Here is a 7,018-nt window from a genome sequence, read left to right as displayed (position 1 = left end):
CTGCTACAACTGTGGTTATCAACTGGTGACCCATGGGCCACTTTAGGTTTGTTGGAGGGGCTTTTTGTGGCCACAAAGGGTGACATTTTAAAGATAAAAATACAATCTACCGGTAATAATTTATATTTTTACAATTAAAGACAAATGAAAAGACCAGATTCTTTTAAAGAGAGGTTTATTTTTAATTAATAAAAATTATGAACTATGCAGACCTACATGATTTTTTTAATTGTGGAAAAATTAATTAAGCATGGAAATAAAGCATAAAGTCAAGTGGGTATGTTTTACTCCTTGTACTTGTTCCAGTATTCACATATTTGCAAAAGAAATGACAGGAAAACTTCTAAAACTATTGGTAGTCCTTTTTTGTTGTTTGTATAACAACCAATAAAATTCAATTTTATGTTAGTTTTGGTCGAAGCTTGAACGAGCCGCTGCAGAGGGACCAAAGAGCTGCATGTGGCTCCAGAGCCGCAGGTTGCAGACCCCTGGTCTTGTCATTTTGATGTGATGTTCTGTCCATTAGCTATCAATAGTTATTTTTTTCAGCTGTAGCATCAGCTATGAAGGAGTATGGAGAAAAGAGCAGAAGTCATCCTCCTGGCTAATGGTTAGCCATACATTTTATATATTTTTCAGGCTTATTAATTATAATTTAATTAAGTTTTATTTGTAACTCATGTAAATGAGAAATAAATAAATAAATTCTAGACAATGTAGTCAAAAATTTTTCTTTGAACAAAAAGTAAAAAATCAAAATTCATGCTCAATAATCCAGGTAAAACAATCCATGGTGACAAAATGGTTAGAGGTTAGAGCGTAAGGAGTTGATGGGGGAGAGGGCAGACTCCAGAAACCATCATCACCATCAAACTGGTTGGCCCACTATGTGAGTGTGCGACTTATGGGACTGAGTTTGTTAGTTATGGCTCCTCGGATTGAAGAACTCTTATGGATGAAAGTCTAAACATTTCAACACAAAGAAACCGCCCAGAGGACCTGACTTAACTTTGTCAGAAAAAGTAAAAATGTATTATTGTTCTTACAGTCGAGCTTTTCATCCAACTTGTCTTTTGTTTGTCTGAATTGTCATGGCACTTTGGATGCAGCGTTGTTCAAGATGAACATGTTTGTGTGTTTGCATCGTTCAGCCGTAGTGATCTCACTCTGCTTTTCCCATGTTGATGAAATTCAGAAAACAGATTTCCTGATGGGAACAGCAGGTCTTGGGGACTGACTACAGCTTTAATTAATGCTCAGTGTGGAGTGAAGAATTTCTGACAGACACCCGCAGCAGGATTTCAGCGGAAACATGTGATGCAGCCGTCATTAATTTCATCTTTCTACTATATTTTACCTTCTTTAAGGTAATGTGCAAATCCATTCTTCTTATTGCCATTACCCACACTGAACTGTAAATATTATTCAGTAATGTTGATGCTGTAACAGACACACCTTAAAATCGAAACTCAATCACACTCTGAACCTTTTAGTTATGCATCCACAGACAATGCATGCTTAAGAAGGAACTAATCAGTAGTTTGTCAAACGGTGTCAAAATAGAATCACGGAGTAACAAAATAGACATTAATTGAAGTAATAAATCATTATTTACCTATGTAAGAGAGCTTACTTAACCTTGGCGTGTGGTCAGAATTAAAATGTGGACTTCAGGGGGTGAAACTGCTCTGTATGCTTGGCCATACTGTGAAAGGACACAGATGTGGGAGGGAAAAAGAAGAGCTAAAGATGGAGATGTGAACAGAAACAACAACGAAGGAAAGCACAGGTTTAAAGTGGAGGAAAAAAAGAGAGAAATCCAGGAAATTTATCAGCTCAAGAAACAAGATACCGTGCAGAAAACTCAGAAGACGATGAAGGAACGAAACATAATCAGAATATGGGGAAATGGAACAGGTAGAGGAGAGATAATGTGGTTTCTACTTTAAGTGGTGAAATGAGGAAGGAAGAGGAGAGGGTAGGAGGGCGAATGTGGAGAGCACGAGACAGATGACAAATTGTGATTAATAGATGGGGTCCGGGGCAGCAGTGTGGAGCTCAACTCATTAATAGAGAGAATTAGAGAGGCTGTGTAACTCAATCTGCACACTGTCACTCGCAATCAAGGACCATAATCAGATCTGCACACAGACAGAGGGACATGTCCCAGAGGAGAGGGGGTTCGTGCACATACACACATTTTTTTTTGTCGAACACTTAAGAGGTACGGTCACTTCCGCATTCACTACTGATCCTTTAATCCAGACTGAAACATTTCTTCTCTCCACCTGGTATTGATCGATTAATGCTAAACTGTTGTGAGGGTGTGAGGAAGCAAAAAGGATTCTTGAAACACTTTAATTTAATTTAAAAAAAAGTTTTTAGGTAAACACCTGAAACTTAAACTGCAACACTGAAGACTGTTAGAAGATAAGATGAGAAAGTAAAATTTGGTTTGAACTCATAGTAATGTAAAGAAAATTTTCTGGCAGCTGTACCTTTTATTATACATTGTTTTGCATTCTTTATTGAATTTTAAGTGAGTTGATTTTAATGTACACTGTTAAAAGAAAACAACGTAAATTTTACGGTAAAACGCTGGCAGCTGTGGTTGCCAGAAAAGTACCGTAAAATTATGAGTAAAACATTTTTTCTTTTACAGTTTGAAGGTATTATTATTGTTGATTTTACAGTTAAAAATGGTGTTAGAGTCAATGTTTGACTGTAGAATAAAATGTTTTAACTTATAGAAAAAAACGATGTTGTTCCGTAAAATTCAAAGTAAATTCTGGGAATTTTACAGAATAAAATTGCATTTTATTATATTTATAGTACCAATAATTTTATGGTAATTACTTGTTTTTGATATTATAGTATCTTTTATGTGAATTTTACCATTTTTAAGCTTTTCACTGTAAAATGCTGTATTTTCTACATATAATAACTGTAAAAATTACTTTAAATTTCTGTTCCTTGATGTACAGTGGCTTTTTTACTACAGTGACATACTGCTTTGGATTTTAAAGTATTTTACTGTAGCCATTTTACAGGTTTTTAATGTAATTTTTACAGACTTTTTTTTACAGTGTAACTTCAGTACAATTTGAATCAAGAAAAATGATGGAGAAACGTGGAGAAAAATATGTGTTGTCCTGAGCAAAGACACTAATTCATTTTATTGCCATAGTCACACTTTGCAAATAACTGTTTTGAAATTCATTCAACAAAAAACTGAATGTGATGAAAATGAAAATCTCTGAAAGCAACAATTTAAATGGTCAAATTCTGTTAAAGGACATGATGAGTTCATAGCTTACATCTTTAAATGACCCCAGTTTGATTAATTCTGACTGGCTTGATGAGCTTATGACTAGTTCAGCTGGGGCCAAGCTCAAAATGGATTTCCACTCTTAAAACAATCAGTCATAATTTTATACTGGTTAATGCAAATGTGGCAGGGCGGAGGCTGCGGTGGTCCTCCCGTAATGGTAAACGTCTATCACCAACTCATAACAGCTGTGAAGATGCTGAGTTACCAAACACCAACAACACCACCTGTAAGAGTACCACTGGTTGCAGCTCCTCTCTCCAAGATGGCCGCTAATAGCCAGCAGCTGTTGGACATCTGCCTGATGAGGACCTGCTCTACTTAAGGCTGCAGTCAAGTGCTACTCTTCGATGGAGCATTGTACCTTTCTCTGTATTCATGCCCCTGGCCAGTATTATTACATTTACAGTGAGATACTTACCTTGCTCTTGTGTCCACAGTCATCCGGCCTCCTCAGGTCTCATCCGGTCCTGGTTCTGCCTCTGGACCTGTCCTCGTTCCTTGTGTCTTGCCCTCCAGTGCACTTGCCTGCCCTGCCTGGTCCTTCATCTGCTCCTCTTGGTTTTCACTCGGTGCCACACTACAGCGTCCAAACCTGTAAGAGAATCAAACAAATCAATACCAACGTTGGTTCATCAGCCCAGACCTGCCTGACCCTGTTCTTCCTCCCCAGGAGCTCCAGGAGATCAACTGTACATATTACCCACTGTAAATAATAAACACTGTTACTTTTTCTAATCCTGAGTCTTGCCTCGTTTCGGGTCTCGTAATAATCTGGGTTCCTCGAGTTACAGCACAGCCTGAGAGTTTCACCTAAGAAAATAATGTTTTCAATCAGTGTGCTCGTTAACCACCAAAAGACAGATTTGTAATACCACAGAAGACTAAAGACAACGCTCCATCCTTTAATACAAAAGATTTAGTAAAAATTGGGATGGAATTAAAAACAAAATTTAAAATGTTTAAAAAAAAAAATCATAGCAAACAAATGGACATCTCCAACAACACCAAAACCAAAACCCCCATGCAGCACATCTACACACCCAATAATGAACCCACACCCAAATGAGACACACCAATCAGAGCACACAGGAAGGAGACAACATAACTAACATGGACTACCACACCTGCTGGAAGTTCAGCTGAACAGACAGATAAAGTAGTGAAATTAACTTAAAAGAATGTTCTAAATAAATCACACCAATGCGATCTTCAGTCAGACATTTTTGCACATGCACATTATAGTTCAGTGTGTCAGAGTTATGTTAAACCAGATGCCACAACCAGGTTTAAATCCGAGCTCAAGACTTTTACATTCTGCTCACATGGCATCTGTTTAAAACGTAACCTTATGAAGAAAGGTTAAGCACTGTCATTTTAGGAGTTTATCCAAGGGCCTGAACAATGTTACTTCTTCTAAAGAAAAAAAAAGTTATTTCAATGTTCCTCTACATTTAAAAGTTTTTCCAGAGGCAAAGCAGTGGCATTCCTGTTGCAGAGTTGTAATTAGTGGTATCTTCGCCTGGTGCAGCCAGTTAGACCTATGGTTCTAAAAGATGGTATCTCTTGGTAAAAGAGGTAGCTTTGATATGAGGTGCTTATACTTTGAGCTTAGTACTGATTCAAGTAGGATGTAACAAGAGAAGATCATAACAGAATGACATGAATACAGTCATATAAAGGGGTATGTACCCTAGCAACACTAGCTGTCATTGGCCTTATGTAAGGCACACTGAGTGATGGTTGGCTGTCTTCCTAATCAGGATGTGCCGGGCAGAGTGCAGACAGTTACTTATACAGTACTATCGCACAATCATCTAGTTCCAGAGGTTGAAAGAGTACTGAAAATTTGTACTCAAGTACAAGTATTATTACGCTGCTTAAATTGTACTCAGTTACAAGTAAAAGCACTGGTGTTATAAAAATACTTAAGTAAAAATACAAAGTACTCTTCTCAAAAGCTACTCAGAGTATTCAAAAATGTCCATGCTCAATAATTAGGTATACAATCCAACAATTTTCAGTCAGGTCATCTGGACAGTTTCTTTTTTTTTAATACTTAGAGTATTAATTACATTTTAACCAATTAATGTTTTGTGTTGTCAATAGAAGTCATTCAGTTTGATTTACTGTATATAACAGTTACATTCAAAGCTCATTTCTCAGCTGTTTAGAAGCTCCGTCTTATTTTAGTACCAGGTAAACTGATGGCAGTGACAATATCTAAGATCTTTGCATACTTAGCCAAACTAATAACCCACACATACAAAAAGTAAAAATGTAATATCATACAGGTAGCTGTAAAACCTCGTATATTGCAATATGTTTTTTGAGATTAGATGCTGAAGTCTTGTAAGCTGCTATCACCGTAAAGATCAAACAAAGTTCGCATCTGGACGCTGTCTCCTGTTCACCCTCTGTACATGAAACATTCCTCCAGGTACGGCCACGGGCACTCATCCTCAGCCTTTACCTCGTCATTTGCTCTGTTGACAGTGTTGTCCTCTGTCTCCATTTCGGCTTTTTCTCCAAATCTTCGGTCCATAAATGACTCTCTACTCTACGGAGTTGTCTTTTGCATATTTCAAAGGTAATTGGCACGTTTGCGATCCGAGAGCCTTATTGGCTAAAAAGATGCAGATGAACGGTTTGAATATTAATTCAAATTGTGGTCATACTCAATAGTGACATCTGATTTTAAAAGTAGCTAAGTAGATTACGTGGTCTAAATTGTACGTAAGTATGAGTAAAATTACACACTTGAAAGAAATACTCATAAAAGTACAAGTACCCAAAAAATTTACTTAATTACAGTAATGTGAGTATTTGAAATTCATTACTTCCATTCCTGTTTAGTTCTCACAGAACTATGTATCAATTGTGTGATTGGTCAGAACTTTGTGTCCACGGTTGTTTGTGTAAAGTGGCTGCCGAGTGATGTCTACTGAGGATCTGCTGGCCGAGGCTGTGAGAAAATACAGCCATGATTACAACTGTACCTATTTTGTTAAGTTTATGTTTTCTAGTTTTTCATTATTTTAAAGTGGGTCCACTTGTCCACTTCTAAAATATTTGTTGAATTTCTTTCAATTCCTCTCAACTGAGCTCTGCGTATCTTGAAATTGCATCTTAACCAACACTAGTGGTTAAAGATAGATTAACGTTTTACACCAAATTAATATGGCAACTGTATTTAGCAGGTTTTTTTTTATTTAAATTACTAAATACACTTTGTTTCCCTTGTGGGCAGAAAAACAAACAGTTAATGAGCTCATACTCTGACATGACTACAAGCTGTAAAATATTTTCTGTCACTGCACTGAATCAAAATCATTTACAGCAGAGGTCACTAATAGGCAGACCTCGGTCCGGATCTGGACTCAGTGATGGTTCTGTCCAGACCCGTGCCCAATCTGATAAATTCACGAAAATAGATAACGTTCATGGAGCATTTTTCCAGCGATAAACAGCTTAGTTGCAGAGCCAAGCACAGAAGGTGTGTTTTGTAGGTTCACTCTACTTCAGGTGTTACGGTAATAGCGTCACTCAGTTAATGAGCCAATCAAATCATTCACACCTTTTACTAGGATAAGTTTTAGTAACTGGACCTGTGACACAAAGTTTGTTTTCTCAGTCATCCAGGTATATAACAACAAAAAAGGTTGAATCATGTCATCTGGACTTCGTTTT

This window comes from Nematolebias whitei, chromosome 7 (assembly GCF_014905685.2).
Source record: "Nematolebias whitei isolate Nwh7 chromosome 7, NemWhi1, whole genome shotgun sequence".
NCBI classification, from domain to species: Eukaryota; Metazoa; Chordata; class Actinopteri; order Cyprinodontiformes; family Rivulidae; genus Nematolebias; species Nematolebias whitei.
The sequence above is the reverse complement of the archived record's forward strand: the minus strand, read 5'-3'. Positions refer to the sequence as shown.